Source organism: Choloepus didactylus, chromosome 3 (assembly GCF_015220235.1).
Source record: "Choloepus didactylus isolate mChoDid1 chromosome 3, mChoDid1.pri, whole genome shotgun sequence".
Classification (NCBI taxonomy): domain Eukaryota; kingdom Metazoa; phylum Chordata; class Mammalia; order Pilosa; family Megalonychidae; genus Choloepus; species Choloepus didactylus.
This window is the reverse complement of record NC_051309.1, coordinates 619,627-642,847: the sequence shown is the minus strand read 5'-3', so window position 1 is coordinate 642,847 and position 23,221 is coordinate 619,627. Positions and strand designations below refer to the sequence as shown.

Below are 23,221 nucleotides of genomic sequence, written 5' to 3'. Positions count from 1 at the left end.
CAGACTCACCCAGTTCCATCAAGGAACCACGAGAAAGCTCATGCTGGCTCAAGGGTGGGCGACAGTGAAGCAGGGGCCAGTGACGCTCGTGTGGTGGCTAGCCTGCCCCAGGTGTTCACTGAGCCAGGGTGGTGTCCTGTAACCAGATGCACGGCCACTCCAGCCCCAACACACTGTAAGGACACTGCACACTTGGGGAGGACGGCGAGGAAGGAGGCCCGGAGACCACGCACTCGGGGAGGACGGCGAGGAAGGAGGCCCGGAGGCCGCGCACTCGGGGAGGACGGCGAGGAAGGAGGCCCGGAGGCCGCGCACTCGGGGAGGACGGCGAGGAAGGAGGGCCGGAGGCCGCGCACTCGGGGAGGACGGCGAGGAAGGAGGCCCGGAGGCCGCGCACTCGGGGAGGACGGCGAGGAAGGAGGCCCGGAGGCCGCGCACTCGGGGAGGACGGCGAGGAAGGGGGGCCGGAGACCACGCACTCGGGGAGGACGGCGAGGAAGGAGGGCCGGAGGCCGCGCACTCGGGGAGGAAGGCGAGGAAGGGGGCCCGGAGACCACGCACTCGGGGAGGACGGCGAGGAAGGAGGGCCGGAGACCGCGCACTCGGCTGCCCTGGCAAGCACAGGCAGGGACGGGCGTCCTGCCGGCCGGTGTTTGCCTTCTGCCTCCACCCAGTCTTGGGGTGAAGTTAGCACAGCAGGGGAAGAGCACCCCCGGTGTCCAGAGCCCGCAGTCACGGCGCGCCCGGAATTCTCAGCTCGGCGAACGCTGGGGAGATGAAACCACCACAGACACAGAAGAGCCTACGGAGGGCAGCAGCGGGCCCGGGTCCCAGGGCAGCGGGCGGCACCGCAGAGCAGCCGGCAGTGACTTGCTCTAAGAACGAGGCCAGCGGGACCAGCTGGGAACCGCACACTCCAGGAGAGCTCGTGTCCACGAGACTAAAGCGGCTATGAGCCTACTTTTCCCCCTTAATTAGAGAAGTTGTAGATTTACAGAAAAGCCATGCAGAAAACAGTCCCCGCGTATGCCCTCCCCACGTGCAGTTTCCTGATGGAGAAGGCTGCGTTAGTGGGCACGGAGGCACCGTCAGCGGCACTGAGGAAACAACACTGCTACAGCCACTGTTAACTGTTGCCCACTGTTCCTATTAAGGGGCACTGCATGTGTTGTCCACTCATAAGTTTCATTTTTAAATTTTTATTCTAGTAACACAATCTAAAATTTCCCCTATTAACCACATTCAAATCTATAATTCAGAGCTGTTAATAGGTTCACAATACTGGGCTACCATCACCATCATCCGATACCAAAACTCTGTTGTCATCCTGAACACAAACTGCACAATTCAACCATTAGCGTCTCATTCCCCACCCCCACCCAAGACCCTGGTAAACTATATTCTAGATTCCGACTCCAAATATCTGCTTATCCTGATTATTTCATATCAGCGAGATCATTCGATATCTGTCCTTTTGTGCCTGCTTTATTTCATGCAACATCATGTCCCCGAGGTTCATCCATGTTGTCCCATATGCTTCAGGACTTCGTTCCTCCTTACAGCTGAATATTCCATATGTATGCACCACATTCTGTTTATCCATTCACTGGCTGAGGGACACTTGGGCTGCTTCCATCTTTTAGCAACTGTGAATAATGCCATTATGAACACGAGTGTGCAAATCCCTGCTTGAGTCCCTACCTGCAATTCTTTCGGGTATACAACTAGCAGCAGGACTGCTGGGTCACGTGGTAGTTCCACACTTGGCTTTCTCAGGATATGCCAAACTGTCTTCCACATCAGCTGCACCACGTTACATTCCCACCAGCAGCTGCTGAGTGTTCCTATTTCTCAACATCCTCTCCAACACTTGTTATTTTCTGTTATTTTAAAATAGCATGCATTCTAATGGGTGTGAAAAGGATCTTACTGTGGTTTTGATTTGCACTTCCACCAATGGCTAATGAGGTGGAGCATCTTTTCATAAGCTTTTGTGCCATCTGTGTATCTTACCTTCTTTGAAGAAATGTCTATTCAAGTCTTTTCCCTGTTTTTTAATTGCATTATCTTTTGGTTGTTGAGTTGTAGAATTTCTTTATACATTCTAGATATTAAACCCTTATTAGATACGTGGTTTCCAAATACTTTTTCTCATTCTGTGGGTAGTCTTTTCACTTTGTAGATAATATCCTTTATCTTAGATGAAATCCATTTTATCTATTTTTTTCTTTTGCTTTTGGTGTAAAAAATCTAAATACCCATTGCTACTACAAGGCATGATGATATTTCCCATGTTTTCTTATACGAGTTTTATAGCATTAGCTTTAACTATAGGTTTTTGATCCACTTTGAGTTAATTTTCGTATATGGTATGAGGTAGGGGTCCATCTTCATTCTATTCCATATGGACATTCAGTTTTCCCAGCACCATTAGCTGAAGAGACTATTCTTTCCCAATTGAATGGACTTGGCACACTCGTCAAAAATCAACTGGCTAAGCTAACATCGTACTCAATGGGGAGAGACTGAAAGCTTCCCCTCTAAAATCAGAAACAAGACAGGGATGCCCACTGTCACCAGTGTTATTCAACATTGTGCTGAAAGTTCTAGCTAGAGCAATTAGGCAAGAAAAAGAAATAAAAGGCATCCAAATTGGAGAGGAAGAAATAAAACTTCCACTGTTTGCAGATGACATGATTCTACATGTAGAAAATCCAGAAAATTCTACAGCAAAGCTACTAGAGCTAATCAATGAAAACAGCAAAGTGGCAGGGTACAGGATCAACATGCAAAGATCACAGTGTTCCTATACACAAGTAAAGAGCAACAGTAGAAGGAAATCAAGAAAAAATTCCATTTACAATAGCAACCATAAGAATCAAGTATTTACAAATAAACTTACCCAAGGCCACAAAAGACCTATACAGAGAAAATAAGAAACTGCTAAAAAAAATTGAATGGGGCCTAAAAAAACAGAAGAAAACACCGTGTTCATGGATTGGAAGACTAAATACAGTTAAGACGTCAATTCTACCTAAACTGATTTATAGATTCAATACAATACCAATTAAAATTCCAAAAACTTACTTTGCAGAAATAGAAAAACAAATAATCAAATTTATTCAGAAGGGCAAGGTGCCCCGAATAGCCAAAAATATCTTGAGAAAGAGGAACGAAATGGAAAGTCTCACACTAACTCTGAAGCATACTAAAAAGCAACAGTGCTCAAAACAGCATGGTACTGGCATAAAGACAGATACAATGACCAATGGACTCAGATTGAGTGTTCAGAAATAGACCCTCTCATCTATGGACAACTGATCTTTGATAAGGCAGTCAAGTCAAAGCAACTGGGACAGAGCAGCCTCTTCAGCAAATGGTGTTTGGAGAACTGGATATCCATTTCCAAAAGAATGAAAGAGGACCCCTATCTCACACTTTATACAAAAATTAACTCAAAATGGATCAAAGACCTAAACATTAGTGCTAAGACCATCAGACTCTTAGAAGAAAACATAGGGAAATATCCTAAAGATCTTCTGATAGGAGGTAGTTTCCTAGACCTTACACCCAAAGCATGAGCAATGAAAGAAAAAAATAGATAAATGGGATCGCCTCAAAATTAAACACCTTTGTACATCAAAGGACTTTGTCAGAAAAGTAAAAGGCAGCCTACACAATGGGAGACAATATTTGGAAACCAGTTATTAGAAAAGGGTTTAATATCCAGAATATATAAAGAGATCCTACAACTCAACCACAGAAAGACAAACAACCCAATTAAAAAATGGGCAAAAGACAGATACTTTTCTGAAAAGGAAATATAAATGGCTCAAAAACATATGACAAGATGCTCAACTTCACTAGCTATCAGGGAAATGCAAATCAAAACCACAATGAGATATCATCTCACACCTACTAGAATGGCCATTATCAATAAAACAGAAAATTACAAGTGCTGGAGAGGATGTGGAGGAAGAGGCACACTTATTCATTGCTGGTGGGAATGTAGAATGGTGCAATCACTCTGGAAGGCAGTGTGGAGGTTCCTCAGGAAGAGGAAGTACAGATCTGCCGTATGACCCAGCTATTCCATTGCTAGGTATATAGTCAGAGGAACTGAAAGCTAAGACATGCATGGACATTTGTAAACCGATGTTTATAGCAGCATTATTCACAGTTGTCAGGAGATGGAAACAGTCCAAATGTCCATCAACAAACGAGTGGATAAACAAACCGGTATATACACACGACGGCCTATTATGCAGCTGTAAGACACAAGTAATGGAACATATAATTACGTGGATGAATCTTGAGGACATCATGTTGAGTGAATTTAGCCAGAAACAAAAGGGCAAATACTGCATGGTCTCACTAATATGAACTAATATTAATGAGCAAACTTTGAAAGTTAAAGCTGAGAACACAGGTTATCAGCAGACAGAAAGAGGGTAGAGATCAGGCATTTGATGCTGAAGGAGCATAGAATGTTCAACAGGATTGATTGTATAGATCCAGAAATAGCATAATACTGTGTGATGATAGCACAATATTTTAAGTACACTGAACAGAGATGTCTGTGAGTAAAGTTGAAAGAGGAGGGCTAGGGAGGGACATGTATGACACCGGAAGGAAAGAGAGATGATAAACTGGGACTGTATAACTTAGTGAAACCTAAAGTGGTCAGTGGTGGTGACTAAATGTACAAATATAAAAATGTTGTTACATGTGGGAGAACAAATGAATGTCACCCTCGCAAGGTACTGAAAAAGGGATGGTATTCGGGAAAAACATAATCAAAGCAAACTGGAGTCTATGGTTAACCGTAACACTGTCATATGCTTCCATTAAATATAATAAAGGCAACATACCAAAGCTAGAAGTCTATGAGAGGGGGATATAGGGAGGGGTACGGGATCCTTGATAGTGGTAGTGTTGTCGGACTTTATTACTATATTGTATTGTATGATATTTAAATTTTTTTCTTTTTTATTATTCTTTAAAACAATTTTTTTGAAGTAATGAATATGTTCAAATGTTGACTGTGGTGACGAATGCACAACTATATGATGATACTGTGAACAACTGACTGTATACTGTGTATGATCATATGGCATATGAATATATCTATAAAATTTCAGGGAAAAATATAAACAGAGGGATACAAGTGCTGGAGAAAACATGGAGAGAGGAATGCACCTATTTACTGTTGGTGGGGAAATAGAATGGTGCAGCCTAGGAGGACGCTGTGGTGGTTCCACAGGAAGCTAAGTTTGTGGGTGCAGTAAGGTCGTGCAACCTCGTTACAGGGTATGTACTTGGAAGATCTGAGAGCAGGGATGTGAATGGACATTTGCACACGGGTGTTTGTGGCAGCAGTATTCATGACCTGCAGTGGCTGGAGGTGGCCTAGGGGTACACTGACTGATGAACGGCATGGTGAGCTGTCACGTGTGCATACAGTAGAACACTGAGCGGCTGCAAGAAGGAATGACGCTGTGAGACACGCAACTAGATGAATGGATCTTGAGGACAGCATTTTGTGTGAAGTACACCAGAAACGAAAAGACAAACATTATAATGCCTCACTAATATGGACTAATTATAAGGTGCAAACTCTTTGAGAACTGAATCTTAGAGCACAGCTTATCAGGGGAACACTTATTGTAATGGTCCCCAGATTGTAAGCTCTTATAGCAGTTACATCTATTTCTGAATTGTAATGGTTATCTCTAAATTCTGAGATGCTGGATTCTCTGTGTATAACTTAGGTGGCCTCTGGAACTTTGGGTATCTGTGTGAGCCCTGAAACTCAGAGCTAGAGCTTGGCAGCTACGAATGGCAGTATTAGCACATACAGCAACTGGTAAAAAAGCTGAAAGAGTCCACACTTCAATTAGAGATACGAATGAAGCGGACCTGGTTAGGACTAAGGCAAGTCAGACCAAAGGGTAAAGGACAATATTGACCGTGTTTTAAAACTTCAACTTTTGTGTGAGACCCAGGAAAGAGATGTTTATTTGGTGAAGGAGCTATACTTTCTGTAGCACACCAAATAATTTAAATAGTCGGTTTATTCAAACACCATAATTACATGGAACTTTGAATAGGAAGTGAGATCTGGTAGGTTTGTACAGGTTAGTGTGAAATCCTGATACATCCCAAAGCAATCTGGGCAGAGAATGAGGATATATTTGCAGGAACCCCTGAGGAACTGGGAAAAATGCAGAAATGTTGGACTTCCCCATCTGTGTTATTACTGTTGTTCTTGCAAACTCTGAGGACTGACAGTTTGGTGGGCCAAACCCTCGCTTTTGAGGCTTGCCGTTTTGAAACTCATTGCTGCAAAGGAGAGGCTAAGCCTACTTAAAATTGTGTCTAAGAGGCTCCCCGAGAGAACCTCTCTGTTGCTCAGATGTGGCCTCTCTAAGCCCATGAGGTAGGTGATCTTGCTGCCTTCTCCAGTACGTGGACCTGACTCCCAGGGGTGTGAATCTCCCTGGCAACACAGGATGTGACTCCCGCAAACGAGCCTAGACAAGGCATCGTGGGATTGAAAACATCTTGACCAAAGGGGGGAAGTGAAATGAAACACAATAGTTTCAGTGGCTGAGAGATTTCAAATGGAGTCGAGAGGGCATTCTGGAGGTTATTCTTATGCACTATATAGATATCCCTTTGTAGTTTTTAGTGTATGAGAATAGCTAGCAGGAAATACCTGGAACTGTCAAACTGCAACCCAGTAGCCTTGATTCCTGAAGACAACTGTAGAACTATGTAGCTTACATGGTGTGACTGTGTGATTGTGAAAACCTTGTGGGTCACACTCCCTTTACCCAGTGTATGGACAGATGAGCAGAAAAATGGGGACAAAAACTAAATGAATAGGGTGGGAGAGCGGGCAGTGGAATGTTTTGGCTGTTCTTTTTTCACTTTTATTTTTATTTTTTTATTTTTAGTTTTGGAGTAAGAAAAATGTTAAAAGTTGATTCTGGTGATGAATGCACAACTATATGATGGTACTGTGAATGACTGTATACTGTGGATGGTAGTAGGGTATATGAATGTATCTCAATAAAACTGTATTTTTAAAAAAATCAATTGGCCATAGATTTAAGACTTTATTTCTGAACTATCAATTCAATTCCACGGGTCTATATGTCTGTTCTTGAACCAGTACCGTGCTGTTTTGAAGCTACAGCTTTGTAATAGGTTCTCAAAATGGGAAGTCCTCCAACTTCGTTCTTTTTCAATATGGCTTTGGCTATTCAAAGTCCCTTACCCTTCCATATAAATTTCATGATTGGCTTTTCTGTATCCACAAAGAAGGCTGCTGGAATTCTGATTGGGATTACACTGAATCTGTAAGTCATTTTGGGTAAAATCGATTTCTTAACAATATTTAGTCTTCCAATCCATGAAAATGGAATGTCATTCCATTTATTTAGATCTTCTTTGATTTCTTCTAACATTATTTTCTAGTTTTCCATGTATAAGTCCTTTACACCTTTGGTTAATGGAATTCTTTTCGTGATTCCATCTTCAGCTTGTTCATTACTAGTGTACAGAAATACCACAGATTATTGTGCATTGCTTTTACACCCCACTGCTTTGCCAAATTGATTTATTATCTCTAATAGCTCTGTTGTGGATTTTTTAGGATTTTCTGTATATACAGAGAACCATGTCATCTACAAATAGGGAAAGTTTACTTCTTCATTTCCAATTGGGATGCTTTTTTCCTTTTTTTTTTTTTTTTAATATAGAACGTCCAGTACAATTTTGAGTAACAGTGGTGACGGGCATCCTTGTCCTGTTCCTCAACGCAGGGGGAAAGCTTTCAGTCCTTCACCATTAAGTATGATGTTAGCTGTGGGCTTTTCATAAATGACCTTTTTATCTCGTTGAAAAAGTTCCCTTCTATTACTACTTTTCTAAGTGATTTTATCAAGAAGCGTTACTAGATTTTGTCAAATGCTTTTTCTGCACCAACTGAAATGATCCTGTGTTTTCTTCCCCTTTTGTTCTATGGTGTATTACACTAACCCACTTTCCTTATGTTGTACCACCCTGGCACACCTGCGTAAATCCCACTCCTTCTTAGAATTATTTTAACAGACTGTTGGATTCAGTTTGTAGATTTTTTGCATCCACATTCATAAGGGATATTGGTTGTAATTTTCTTTTCTTGTGGTTTCTTCGTGTGGCTTTGGTATTAAGGGGATGCCGGCCTCCTAGAACGAGTTAGGAAGCATTCCCTCCTCTTCAGTCTTCTGGGAGAATCTGAGCAGGAATGGTGTTAATACTTCTTGGGATGTTTGGTGAAATTTGCCAGTAAAGCCATTTCACCCTGGGTTTTTCTTTGCTGGTCAGTTTATGATTACAGATTCAATCTCTTTACTTGTTATTGGTCTGTTGAGATCTTCTATTTCTTCCTGAATCAGTACAGGTAATTTGCATATTTCTAGGAATTTGTCCATTTCCTCCAGGTTATCTAATTTGTTGGTGTATAATTGTTCATAGTTTTCTCTTATAATCCTATTTATTTGGGGTCTGTAGTAATGTCTTCCCTTTTGTTTCTGATTTCAGTTTCTTTGTGTTCTTTTTTCTTTTTTCCTTTGTCATTGTAGCTAAAAGTTTCTCAATTCTATTGATTTATTTGAAAGAACCAATTTTTGGTCTGTTGATTGTCTCTATTGATTTTTTATTCTCTTATTTCTTTTATCTCCACTCTAATCTTTGTTATTTCCTTCCTTCTGCTTGCTTTGGGTTTAGTTTGCTCTTCTTTTTCTTAATCCTCCAGTTGTGAGGTTAAGTCTCTGACTTTCTGACTTGAAATCTTTCTTCTACTTTTCTTTCTTTCTTTTTTTTTTTTTTTTTGGCTTTTATAAAGGGGGTTTATTTGGTTACAAATTTACAGTCTGAAGGCCATGAAAGTGTCCAAATGAAGGCATCAACACAAGCATATCTTCACCAAAGGAAGGCCAATGGTGTCCAGAAAACCTCTGTAAGCTCGGAAGGCACGTGGCCGGGGTCTGCTGATCCAGGGCTGTGTTCCAGCTCCTTTTTCTGGTCCTGTGCATTCTTCAAAATGTGGCTCCTGGGGCGTTTTGTGCTCACTCAGCTTCTCCAGAGCAAACACTGGGCTAGCATCCCCAAAGTATCAGCCAAAAGTCTCCTTTCAGCAGCCGTCTTTAAAATGTCTCTGTAAGCTGCAGCAGTGAGTTCCTTCTGTCTGAGGTCTCACAGGGCTCAGTAAACTAATCAAGACTCACACTGAATGCGTGGGTCACATCTCCATGGAAACAATCAAGAGGTCACACCCTCATGAGAAAGATTAAATCAATCTGCCCCCACAAGATTGCATTAAAGAACATGGCATCTGAGGGGACACAGTACATCCAAACTGGCACACCATCCCTTAAAACACTTACTTGATGTTCACTTTTTTGTCTTATTTTGTTTCATTTTCAATTTTTTAGGTTCCACTGTTTTATTCTCTCTCTCTCTCTCTTTTTTTTATGGAGGGGGTCTCATACATCTGATATGCTTTATCTATCTTCCAAATCTATCACTTTCTCTCAAATCCTTTTAAATCTTTTTTTCCTTTCTTTCGAAATAATAAAAAAAATCTTCCTTTGCCTCTTCTGTTTCTCTTAAGGCATTTTCTATAGCCTTTATTTGTTCTTAACGTTATTTCTAGTTCAGTCTTAAATGCTAAAATATTTTTCTCTTTTCATTTTGAATTCCATTCCAAGTTCCGTTAGCTTTAAAAGATGTTTCTTTTCCTTTAATAATCTTATTTTATATTGTTCTTTTATAGCTTCTACAGCTTTTTCTTTAAAATACATTGCTTTTACTTTTCATCTGCTTTGTGAGCATGTCTTCTTTGACCACTGAGCCACTATTGGTCTCCTTTTTTCTTATAATAACATTGTACATGATTTTACCACATCATGTTCGATCAAGATGAACTTTCCTTTATTTTTAAAAGGAAAGGTGGCTCCTTAAAAGTTTTCTTAATTCATGGCTCTAGAACTCCCTCTTCTGTCAGTTTCACCAAGGGTTTAAAACACACCCTTTCTGGTACCTGCTGGCTCTGTCCCCTGCCCCCCTTCACCCAACACAGTTTCCTTTCTCACTGCAATCACCACTGTGCTCAATGCAGATTCTACTCCCAGAGGCTTCTCCTCAGTGTAGAGCTTCTCTTTTGTGAATGGATAGCGCTTATTTTTGAGAGTTCATAGGGCAAAGGTCACTCCAGCACCACTGGATCTTCTCGTGGTCCCCTTGCACTCATCTATGAACTGGAGTCCACGAAGCCCCGCTCAGTATCTGCTATGCTTCTTAGATGAGTCTACTGAACTTCCTAATTCCTACTCTTTGGTGACTGGGATACTGAAGGTACTTACTCCTGCACAATCACTCTTACCTCGCTCTTCTTTTTTAATGTAAGCATTTCAAGTTATAAGTTTCCTTCTCAGTAGCCTTTGCTGCATCCTATAAGTATTAGTATGTTTTTTGTTTCATTTGCCTCAAGATATTTCCTAGTTTCCTTTGTGATTGCTTCTTTGAAACTTTGGTTGTTTAAGAGTAGGCTGTTTAATTTCCACATATTTGTGAATTTTCCATTTCTCCCTGTTATTGATTTCTGGCTTCATACTATTGTGTGGAGAATTAGTGTATAATTTCAATATTTTTGAATTTATTAAGACTTGTTTTGTGACCTAAGATATAAGTCTATCCTGGAGAATGATCCATGGGTACTTGAGGTGAATGTATATTCTGCTGTTGGGTAAAGCGTTCCATATACGTCTGTCAGGTCTAGTTGGTTTATCGTATCGTCCAAGTCTTCTGTTTCCCTCTTGATGTTCTGTTCAGATGTTCTGTTATGAAAGTAGTGTACTGAAGTCTCCTACTATGAATGTAGAACCCTCCTTCTCCCTCAAATCTGTCCATACTTGCTTCATATATTTTGGAGCTCTCCTGTCAGGTGTATATATATTTATAACTGTTAAATCGTCTTCTTGTTGGATTGACTCCTTTATCAATATATAATGAACTTGGTTGTCCCTTGTTACAGTTTTTGACTTAAAGTCTATTTGGCCTGCTATTATTGTAGCGGCCCCAGCTCTCTTTGGGTTCCTACCTGTAGGTATATTTTTTCCTCATCCTTTCAATTTCAACCTACTTGTGTCCTTGAATTTAAGATTAGTCTATTGGACCAGGCTTTTTTATCCACTCTGTCATTCTCTGCCTTTTGAGTGGAGAAATTAATCCATTTACCTTTAAAGTGACTACTGATAATGCAGGACTTTCGTCTGCCCTTTTGCTATTTGGTCTTTGTTAGTCTTATACTTTTTTTGCTCCTCAGTTCTTCTATTAATGCCTACTTTCATGCTGACTTGTGTTTTTGTATGTATCATTTTGAATTCCATCTCATTTCTTTCTGTATATGTTTTTCATACATTTTATTTGTGGTTACCATGGGGCTTAAATTCAACATCTATAACAATCACAGTTATCTGATACCAACTTGAATTCAACTGCACACGTACACTGTCCTATACCCTTCGGTCCCACCTTTCTGTCGCATTTGTAACAATCTACGTCTCTACTATGTTCAAAACCAAAGTTTTATCATGTGCATTTTTTGGCATGTGCATTTTAGAACCTGAAAGAAGGAGAAAGCTGAGTTCCATACCAAAAAATACAATACAATAGTACCAGCACTTATAATTACCCATGTGGTCACTTTTACTGCGGGTCTTTATTTCTTTATGATGCTTTGATCCACTGTCCATTGTCCTTTCCTTTCAGTCTGAAGAAGTCCCTTCAGCATTGCTTGTAGGGCAGGTCCAGTGGTGACAAATTCCCTCACCTTTTGTTTCTCTGGGTATGAATAACCTCTCCCCTCATTTTTTTTAAAATTGAGATTGTTGACATACCATACAATTATCCAGAGAACCAAAGTGTATGATCAGTTGCCCATTGAACCATCATACACCTGTGCATCCATCACCACAAGTTTTTTTTCAATTTTTAGAACATTTTCATTACTCCAGAAAAGAAATAAAGACAAAAAAAGGAAACTCAAATCCTCCCATCCCTTAACCACCCCCCTTATATTACTGATTATAGTTTTGGCATAGTACATTTGTTACTGTTAATGAAAGAATGTTAAAATACTACTAACTGTAGCACAGTTTGCAATAGGTATTTTTTTTCCTGTATGCCCCTCTATTATTAACTTCTAGTTATAGTGTCATACATTTGTTCTAGTTCGTGAGAGAGATTTCTAATATTTGTACAGTTAATCATGGACATTGTCTACCACAGGATTCACTGTTTTATACATTCCCATTTTTTAACCTCCAACTTTCCTTCTGGTGACATATGTGACTCTGAGCTTACCCTTTCCACTACCTTAACACACTATTCAGCACTGTTAGTTATTCTCACAACATGCTACCATCACCCCTGTCATTTCCAAATGTTTAAGTTCACCCTAGTTGAACATTCAGCTCATAATAAGCAACCACTCCCTATTCTTAGTCTCATTCTATATCCTGGTAACTTATATTTCATGTCTATGAGTTTATATATTATAATTAGTTATATCAGTGAGATGCTGCAATATTTGTCCTTATATGTCTGTCTTATTTCATTCATTATAGTGCCCTCAAGTTTTCTTCATCAACCCATTTTTTTTATTAAATTCAGTTTTACTGAAATACATTCACACACCATACTATCATCCATGGTATACAATCCTCTGTCCACAGTATGATAACATAGTTATGCGTTCATCACCACAATCTATCTCTGAACATTTTCCTTACATCAGAAAGAACCAGAACAAGAATAAAAAATAAAAGTGAAAAAAAGAATACCCAAATCATCCCCCCATCCCACCCCATTTGTCCTTTAGTTTTTATCCCCATTTTTCTACTCATCCATACACTAAAGGGGGTGTGATCCACAAGGTCTTCACAATCACACTGTCACCCCTTGTAATCTACATTATTATATAATTGTCTTCAGGAGTCCAGACTGCTGGGTTGGAGTTTGGTAATTTCAGGTATTTACTTCTAGCTATTCCAATACATTAAAGCCTAAGAGGTGTTATCTGTATAGTGCATAAGAATGTCCACCAGAGTGACCTCTCGACTCCATGTGAAATGTCTCAGCCACTGAAACTATTTCGTCTCATTTTGCATCCCCCTTTTGGTCAAGAAGATACTCTCAGTCCCACGATGCCGGGTCCACATTCATCCCCAGGAGTCATACTTCGGCGTTGCCAGGAGATTTCACACCCCTGGGAGTCGGGTCCCACGTAGGGGGGAGGGCAGCGAGTGCACCTGTCGAGATGGCTCAGTTAGAGAGAGAGAGGGCCACATCTGAGCAACAAAGAGGCACTCGGGGGGAGACTCTTAGGCACAATTACATGCAAGTTTAGACTCTCCTTTGCAGTAACGAGCTTCATAAGGGCAAGTCCCATGATCGAGGGCTCAGCACATCAAACCGCCAGTCCCAATGCTTGTGACAACATCAACACCAGTCCAGGTGAGGATGTCCAACACATCCGCACCTTCCCCCAGATCCTCGGGGCTGGGGAGGGGGAGGCTGTAAATATATTTTTTATTATCTGCCCAAATTACTCTGGGATGTGTCACTATTTCACTCCAGCCTATACTAACCTACCGTATCTCACCTTCTCTTCAAAGTTCCATGCAATTGTGGTGTTTGAACAAATCGACTGTAGAGTTGTACCATTTAGAAAATTTAGATCCTGTACCAAATAGATATCTCTTCCCTTGTTCTCATATGGAAGTCATCAACTCATTTTTTTTAAGATGGTTTTGTTCACACACCACACATTCCATCCTAAGTAAACAATCATTGGTTCCCCATATAGTCACGTATTTATGTATTCAGCACCATTGCCATTATCTATATAAGGACATCTCCATTTCTTCCACAAAGGAGAAGGAAGAGTCAAAGAAGGCAGAGAGACAAAAGAGAAAGAAAAAAGAGAGAGAGAAAAAAAAACATGACAGCTAGAAAGCAACGAAAGGAAAGATAGCGTTAAACTAGAGTAAAGAGTCAGACAACATCACCAATGCCAGGAGTCCCATACCCTTCCCCTATGTCCCCTCCATATGCATTTAGCTTTGGTATATTGCCTTTGTTGTATTAAAGGAAGCATAATACAATGTTTCTGTTAATTATAGTCTCTGGTTTGCATTCATTGTATTTTCCCCCCAATCCCACCCTATTTTTAACACCTTGCAATGTTGACATTCATTTGTTCCACCTCATGTAAAAACATATTTATACCTTTTATTACAATCTTGAGCACCCTAGGTTTCCCTGAGTTACACAGTCCCAGTCTTTATCGTTTGTCTTTTGTTCTGATGTCCCACGTGGTCCCAGCCTTCCTCTTTCAACCATATTCTCAGTCATCTTTGTTCATTGTACTTACATTGCTGTGCTACTATCTCCTAGAATTGTTTTCCAAACCTCTCACTCCTGTCTTTTCCTTTCTGTCTGCAGTGCTTCCTTTGGTGTTTCCTGTAGAGCAGGAATCTTGTTCACAAACTCTGTCATTGTCTGTCAGAGAATATTTTAAACTCTCCCTCATATTTGAAGGACAGTTTTGCTGTATATAGGATTCTTGGTTGATGGTTTTTCTCTTTCAGTACCTTAAATATATCACCCCACTTCCTTCTTGCCTCCATGGTTTCTATTGAGAAATCCACACATAGTCTTATTAACTTTCCTTTGTATGTGATGGATCACTTTTCTCTTGCTGCTTTCAGGATTCTCTCTTTCTTTGACGTTTGATAATCTGATTATTAAGTGTCTTGGCGTAGGCCTATTCAGATCTATTCTGTTTGGGGTACGCTGCGCTTCTTGGATCTGTAGTTTTATGCCTTTCGTAAGAGACGGGAAATTTCAGTGACTATTTCCTCTATTATTGCTTTTGCTCATTTTCCCTTCTCTTCTCCTTCTGGGACATTCATGACACGTACATTCCTGCGATTCATTTTGTCCTTAAGTTCATGGAGACGTTGCTCATATTTTCCACTCTTTTCTCTATCTGTTCTTTTGTGTGTCTTGTTCTCCGGTTCCTGAGTGTTTTCTTCTCCCTCTTGAGATCTGCTGTCACATGTCTCCATTGTATCTTTCATCTCTTGTGTTGTGCCTTTCATTTCCATAGATTCTGCCAGTTGTTTTTTTGAACTATCAATTTCTTCCCTAAACTTTTTGAATTGATTTAGCATTAGCTGTTTCGATTCCTGCATCTCAGCTGAAGTGTTAGTTTGTTCCTTTGACTGGGCCATAACTTCGTTTTTCTCAGTGTAGGTTGTAGTTTTCTGTTGTCTAGGCATCTGGTTTCCTTGGTTACCCCAATCAGGTTTTCCCAGACCAAAACGGGCTCTGGTCCCAGAATGAAGAACTATTCAGTATCAGGTTTCCCTGAGTGTGTGTCTTAGAACACTGACACACCCTGTGAGGCCTCAAGTCACTGTGCTTTTCTGCCCAGCAGGTGGCACCTGTCAGCGTGTAGCTCCTGACTGGTGTAAGGAGGTGTGGCCCATGGCTGTTTTTCTCCAGGTTCTGGGGTCTTGTTCTGAATGGAAGGCAGGTAGTAGAGCTGGGCCCCATCTTCTTCCCTCTTAGGAAGATATACACCTAGGACAAGGTCATTTACATTTGAATAGACTCTGCCCATGCTATTTCCACCCTTGTCTTGGTCAGAACGCTGGGAACTGAAAATGGCTGAGGCTTTCTCCACTGAGCTGAAACAGGGACAGAAAGCCCCCTTCAGGGCCAGTCCACGGCCACCCTCTGGCTCTCCGAGTTCAGTCGTCACCAAAAGCCTCTGTCTGCTTGTTGGGGATTTGTATATTATATTGAGAAGTGCACGTTTGTTAGTTCAAACCCCAGGTGGAGCTAAGCTGAGCTATATTTGCTTCCTGGGAGAGAGCTGCTCTCTAGCACCATGAGGCTTTGCAGTTCAGACCATGGGAGGAGGAGACTCCTGGCTTGGATCCACCGTTTTTACTTACAGATTTTACACTGTGATCTTGGGCATACCTCCCAATTTCAGGTGGTGTATGATGAGTGGACAGTCATGTTTGTTCCCCCTGCAGTTATTCCAGATTACTTACTAATTGTTCCTGGTTGTTTATTAGTTGTTCCAGGGGGACAAACTAGTTTCCACTCCTCTCTATGCCGCCATCGTCTTCCTGCCTCCCTCATTTTTTGAAAGAGAGTCTCGCCAAATATAAAATTCTTGGTTGGCAATTGTTTTCTTTCTGCACTTTAAATATTTCTTACCTCTGTCTTCCTGGCTCCATGGTTTTCACTGAAAGAATCAACACGATCATATCGGGATTCCCTTGTACATAACATGTTGCTTTCTCTTATTCCTTTCATGAATCTTTCCTCTTCCTTGACATTAGACAGTTTGATTATAATGTGCCTGGGCTTGATTCTGTTCAAATTTATCCTGTTTGGAGTTCATTGGGCTACTTCCCTGTCCATATCAAGTCTTTCTTTAAATTTGGGACGTTTCCTTCCATTATTTCTTTGACTATTCCTTCTGCCCCTTTCTCTCCTTCTCAAACTCCCATAAAGCATATACTAGTTATGCTTGATGGCTTCCCACAGTTCTCTTAGGTTCTGTCCACTTTTAAAAATTCTTTTTACTTTCTGCTCCTGGTTCATTTCAATTGTCTTGTCTTCAAGTTCACTGATTTTTTTTCCTTCTATCAGCTCCAATCTGCTATTGAAACCCTCTAAGGAATTTCTCATTTTAGTTATGGTCTTCAACTGCAGTACTTCTCTTCGGTTCCTTTTTAAAAATTCTATCTCTTTATTGAGTTTCTCATATTGTTCATTCATTGTTTTCCTGACTTCCTGTAGTTCTTTCTTTGTGTTTCCTATTATTTCCTTGAGTATACTGAGAATTATTTTTTTAATCTCTGTTATGTTCAATGTCTGGTCTTCTTTGCTAATGGTTTCTGGATTTTTATCTTGTTCCTTTGGGTGAGCTATCATTTCCTGTTTCTTTGTCTTGTAATCTTCTGTAGCATAATACGTATTTTCATATTTTATAGGATTAACTCTGGGATTTAGTCCCTGAACTGTCTGTGCCTTAAGTTGGTATCCATCTAGTAATATAACAGAGATTTCCTCATGTGCTAGGAGCTAACAAAAACAAACCAATGCAACAAATACCTTTCATTCTTTGCAAATTAAGTTGGCTTTATGCTGGCTGATGCTAAAGTTTAGCCCTATCAGCCTGAGGCCAATGTGAAGTGCAGGGCACTCTGTCTTGACTGAGCCTGCATCTTGTGCTTGCTTGTGGCCTCAGAAATTCCCATTTACAGGAATTCAAATGCCTCCTCTACTCCCTAGGAAACAGACTTTCTGCTCCTCCTGGTGCTCTATTGTATGATATTGCAGGTAATCCTTTGCCCCAGAGTGCTTCAACTTAATTGTTTCTGCAAACTGCTTCTGCCTTGAGGGCTAGTACATGGAGGGCAAGCCCAAGAGGTATTTCCTGTTTCCAGTCTTCGAGGCTGCCACCCAACAGACTGGCCTTAACCTACAGGTACAGCAGTGTGACCAAGGGGTTCACTGCTCCCTCTGGAGCAGGACCAGGCACCCACAGTGAGCTCACGGGCTGGGGCTGGTTGCTCCACACCATGCTAGGGAGGGCCTGGGGCAGGGGCCAGCAAGAGGGCCATCAACTTCTCCTACCATTTTTAAACCTGGGTTTTCTTGACTTGGCACTCACCCCATTACTGCAGCCCTTCAACTACTTTCTGTAGTTTTGAGGAAGATGGCTCTGCCGGTTTTTGCTAGATATTATTCTGTGGGGGAATGGCACCCTGGATCATCCTAGATGCTACCTTGGTTGACCAGAAGCCCTACTAGCTTTCTTTACCAAATGGCTCCACCAGGGAGACTTAAGGCTCACACCCAAAAAGCAAAGCAAAATAAAAAACTACCGCTGCTTGGGACCAACATTTAAAGACCAAGGAGCTCCAACCAATAACCTATAAATTGCTCCATCAAAAGTAACGTATATGTAGTTGATCGAGGACTGCCTTGTTGCACTTTTTGTCTCCACGTTTATCTTCCCTGCCAGACTGGAAACTCCGTGAGAGGCAGGACCACATTATGGTCACGTACCTGACCGAAACAGCTGCACAAACACCTGCGCACGAGAAATGCATAAATGCACACGGTGATGCACTCAGGGAAAACACGTCTGCTTGAGTGGAAAATGCACACGGTTACGCACCTCAGACTCAAGTAGAGGAATGAGGCCAAATCGAGAGTGAGGATGAACTGTTGGAACCAAATATGGCAAAATGCTTCTTCGTAAGTCTCGAAAATTTGGGATTAGCTTGAAAAGGAACACTTCTTTCAAATAATCATCTAGAAGGCAGCTCAGGGATGAAGGAGTGAAATGTGCTCCTGGATTGTGAGGGCTGTTCCCACCAGATCCCGGAAAGGGGTGCAGCCTCTACCCAAAAACCCCATTGCTCAGTGCATGAGATGTAGTTCCCATCTCAACACGGGGAAAATGATTCAGCTTCAAATGCCTCATTTCAGTTCCCGTTTCCTTTACTTTTCATCTATCAGAATGAGAAAGGATTGAAAACAATATTACTCAATTTCAGGTATAAACATTGCAGATATAAATATTAACTGGCATAGCTCTTCAGAAAGGTAATTTGGCAATATATTTAAGAAAATGTTAAATTTAACCATTGATCAAAACATTCTACTCCTAGTAATCTATCCTAAGGAACTAGCCAGATAAGTGAATAGAGATACAAATCCAGATATTCCTTGAAAAACCAGGAACAACTTAAATGCTAAATGTCCCACAACAGGGGCTCATCAAGCAGAACAGCCAACTGCCCAGGGTGCATCCCAGGTGAGGTTCAGTGAGCCTCAGAATTCCTCTCAAGAGATGCACTACCATCCACTACTGAAAGAGGTGACACACAAGATAAATCCAGTATTTTTGTTATCCTAGGACAGGACAGGAGTTTAGGGTCATTTATGCAATGGAATACTATGTGGCTATTAACAATGATGCAGATCTATATTTATGGACATGTAATAAGTACCAAAATACACTACGAAAAAGACAGATGACTTAATAATACAAACATAGCATGATCTCATTTTTTTGGTAAAAACATAAAAAGTTATGGTACTGGTACAAATGGGATGCTGTGAGAACTCCGACGGTACAAGGCAGAGCAGAAGGGCTCATAAATAGGAACACTGGGCTGGGCTTTGAACCCATGGATGTAATTCACTATATTAACATACAGGAAAAGAAACCACGTGATCATGTCAACAGATACAGAAAAATCCTGTGACAAAATTCAGCACCCGTTCCTGATAAAAACTCTCAGCAAACTAGAGATGGCAGAGAGATTTCTCAGCCTGGAGAACAGTATCCATGAAACACCCACAGCTAATAATACACTCTTTGGTGAAAGACCGAACGCTTCCTGAGATCAGGAACAAAGCAAGAATGCCCATTCTCTCTTCCTCCGTCTGACAGTGGAGTGGAGGTTTACTCCCAAGCATTGCAAATGCTTTCTGCAAAGAGCCAGGTAGTAACTACCTGAGGCTATGTTCTAGTTTGCTAATGCTGTCAGACTGCAAAACACCAGAAATGGATTGGCTTTTATAAAAGGGGGTTTATTTGGTCACACAGTTACAGTCTTAAGGCCATAAAGTGTCCAAGGTAATGCAGCAACAATAGGGTACCTTCACTGGAGGATGGCCAATGATGTCCAGAAAACCTCTGTTAGCTGGGAGGGCATGTGGCTGGTGTCTGATCCAAAGTTCTGGTTTCAAAATAGCTTTCTCCCAGGATGTTCCTCTCTAGACTGCAGTTCCTCAAAAATGTCACTCTCAGTTGCACTTGGGATATTTGTCCTCTCTCAGCTTCTCCAGAGCAAGAGTCTGCTTCCAATGGCCATCTTCAAACTGTCTCTCATCTGTAGCTCCTCTCTCAGCTCCTGTGCATTCTTCAAAGTGTCCCTCTTGGCTATAGTAGCTTGCTCCTTCTGTCTGAGCTTATATAGTGCTCCAGTGAACCAATCAAGGCACACACTGAATGGGCAGGGCCACACATCCGTGGAAATTATCCAATCAGAGTTATCACCTACAGTTGTGTGGGGCACATTTCCATGGAAACAACCTAATGCAAACGTTCCAACTTAATCCCCACTAATATGTCTGCCCCCACAAGACTGCATCAGAGAACATGGCTTTTTCTGGGGGACATAATACATACAAACCGGTACATTCTACCCCATGGACCCCAGAGAAACATTATCTTTTTATATACAAAATACATTCATCCCATCATAATATCACAGAAACTTAAATCATTTCAGTAACAACAGTTAAGTACAAGGTCCCATCAAAAGCAATTACAGGTGTGGTCAGTTCTAGGGCATAATTCTTTAGCTGTGGATCTGTGAAACTTAGAACAAGTTATGTACTTCCAATACATAAAGGAGGGACAGTCATAGGATAAACATTCCTACTGCCTAAGGAGAAACAGTAAGGAAAACAGGGTTTAAGGGACCAAAACAATTCCTAAAACCCACAGGACAAATTCCATTCGATTTCAAAGTCTAAGGGTCATTTACAGAACAACGTTCCATCTTCGGGGCTTGAGAGAGCGGGAGTCCAACCCTTCCGAAGGGCCTTTGTGGCAGCCCTTTCCTCTCCAAATGCTTGGGTGAGTGCTCCAACATATCCACACACTGGGGAGACCACCTTCTCGGCCCCACCCTCCACAAACATCGGGGCAGCACCTGGATTCCCTTCCATCTCCAGGGCACATGCTCAACCCCCTTCAGAACAGTAGGGTGGCGGCCAGGCTCTCCTCGACCTCCAGGGCGCACTCACCCTTTCCATGCGTGTGGGCCACTCCACTCTCCCAGCCCGAGACCTCTTGACTCCAGACCTCAACCTCCATGGCTCTGTCTTCGAAGAAATTTTTCCTTCAGTATGTTCCTTGTCTGTCTCCTCCAGTCCAAACCGGCAGCGGCTCTGTCTATAAAGATCTTGCAAAAATTCTGTGGGTTTCGCATGAAGCACACTGGGGTCAAAGCCGTCAGACAATAGGACTTTCCACAAATCCTTTCTGAATAATTCCATCTCCAATCCTGTCTTGTACTGAAATGGTGGCTGGGTTCCATGATTGGTTAAATCCTCACGTTGGGCTATAGCTTCTGAGGTTCCATCCCCTGGAAGCCCAGAGTTTTTCAGGCCATCAATTTCTGGTTTCCTTGAAACCAAGAGTTCAGTTCTCAGCTTATCTCCGTCTTCTCACATTTTACTATAAGCTGCAAGGAGAAGCCATGCTATATCTACAACTTTTCGTTTTGAAATCTCATCAGCCAAGTACCCCAGCTTGTCGCCTTCAAATTATTCCTTCCATCGGACACCAGGACTCAATTTTGGCAAGTTCTCTGCCACTTTAAAGCAAGGATCGCCTTTCTTCCAGTTTGCAACAACATGTTCATCATTTCTGCTCAAGGTCTCATCAGAAGTATCTTTAGAGTCCGTATTTCTAGTCTCTTCAAAGCATTTTAGGCCTTTTCTATCAAGCTCCTCACAGTTCTTCCAGAATCTTCCCCTTATCCATTTAAAAAGCCATTCCAAAATGTTTGGTATTTGCAAACTCAGCAGCACCCCACTTCCAGTACCAAAATCTGTTCTAGTTTGCTAATGATGCTGGAATGCAAAACACCAGAGATGGACTGGCTTTCATAAAAGGGGGTTTATTTGGTTACACAGTGTTCTAGTTTGCTAATGCTGGAGAATGCAAAACACCAGAGATGCATAGGCTTTTATAAAATGGGGGTTTATTTTGCTACACAGTTACAGTCTTAAGGCCACAAAACGTCCAAGGTAACACCTCAGCAATTGGGTACCTTCACCGGAGGATGGCCAATGGCGCCCGGAAAACCTCTGCTAGCTGGGAAGGCAGCTGGCGTCTGCTCCAAAGCTCCGGCCTCAAAACAGCTTTCTCCCAGGATGTTCCTCTCTAGCAAATCTGCTCCTCTTCAAAACATCACTCCCAGCTGCACTCCGTTTCCTCTCTTTGAGTCAGCTCATTTATATAGCTCCACTGATCAAGGCCCACCCCAAATGGGTGGGGCCACACCTCCATGGGAACATCTCATCAAAATCATTACCCACAGCTGGGTGGGGCACATTCCAAGCAAATCCAACCAGCACAAAAACTTCTGCCCCACAAAACTACAAAGATAATGGCATTTGGGGGCCATAATACATCCAAACTGGCACAGGCTGTAAAGGCTAAGTGGCAAATTACTGCATCGGCACTTACGTAACAGGAGATAAGACATTTCCACACATTTTTTACTGACAAAATTCAAACTATAGTAATAATAAAGTACAGCTTTTCATACCACAGGTCCACTAGTGAGAAGAACGGAACCCTCTTTTGGGGTTGACCCCTAATGGGGTTGAAGGCTAGTGCTCCCTTTTATCAGCACTGATTGCAACTGTTCATCTCTTGATGCTCTTCTGTAATGAGATTTTACGTGTTTCACCTTGAAAAGGTCTTTTGCACAGAAGTAGTGACACCAACCCATGAGCGTGTGAATTTTATTTGTGCATCTTGTTGCTGAGAAGGCACTTATGGAATTCTATTATGTTCTTCTCTGGATGGTTTAGCATGCCATTAAACTGCAGATTAGTCACTTCTAAATGGAGATTGGGTGGAAGTTTCTCAATTGCACAGTTGAAGGATTCTGAAATATGAAAACTTCTTTGCACTTGCATTAAGGTCCAAAAAGAACTGCTGCAACGGTAGCTCACGCTCAGAAAATATACCCACTGCAAATGTGTGTGGGAACAGAGATCTTTCTTATTTTAGCTGCTGACAGCACAGGAAGTGTATAAAGCAGCCTGGCATTACTTGCAGCTCAAACGTTAGTTGTCATTAAAATGACTTTACCACAATGAGAGCTTCTCATAAGCACTGTTTTGCCTTATGACTTTAGGTTGAATTCATTGAGAAAAATTAACAGATCTTCAGTAAAGCTAATTTCCAAAGCCATTTAGTGTTTGACAATAGTGGTTAAAGGTGGCTCTTCTCGTTCAGAAAAATTTCAATCCCCTCCCC

At 41.6% G+C, this 23,221-nt stretch overlaps 1 protein-coding gene across 5 annotated transcripts in view; it reads right to left on the bottom strand.

Annotated features, from left to right (window-relative positions):
* Positions 1-23,221, bottom strand: part of PCGF3 (polycomb group ring finger 3) — a 118,249-nt gene that overhangs the window by 49,030 nt on the left and 45,998 nt on the right. The gene's annotated exons all lie outside the window — the stretch shown is intronic.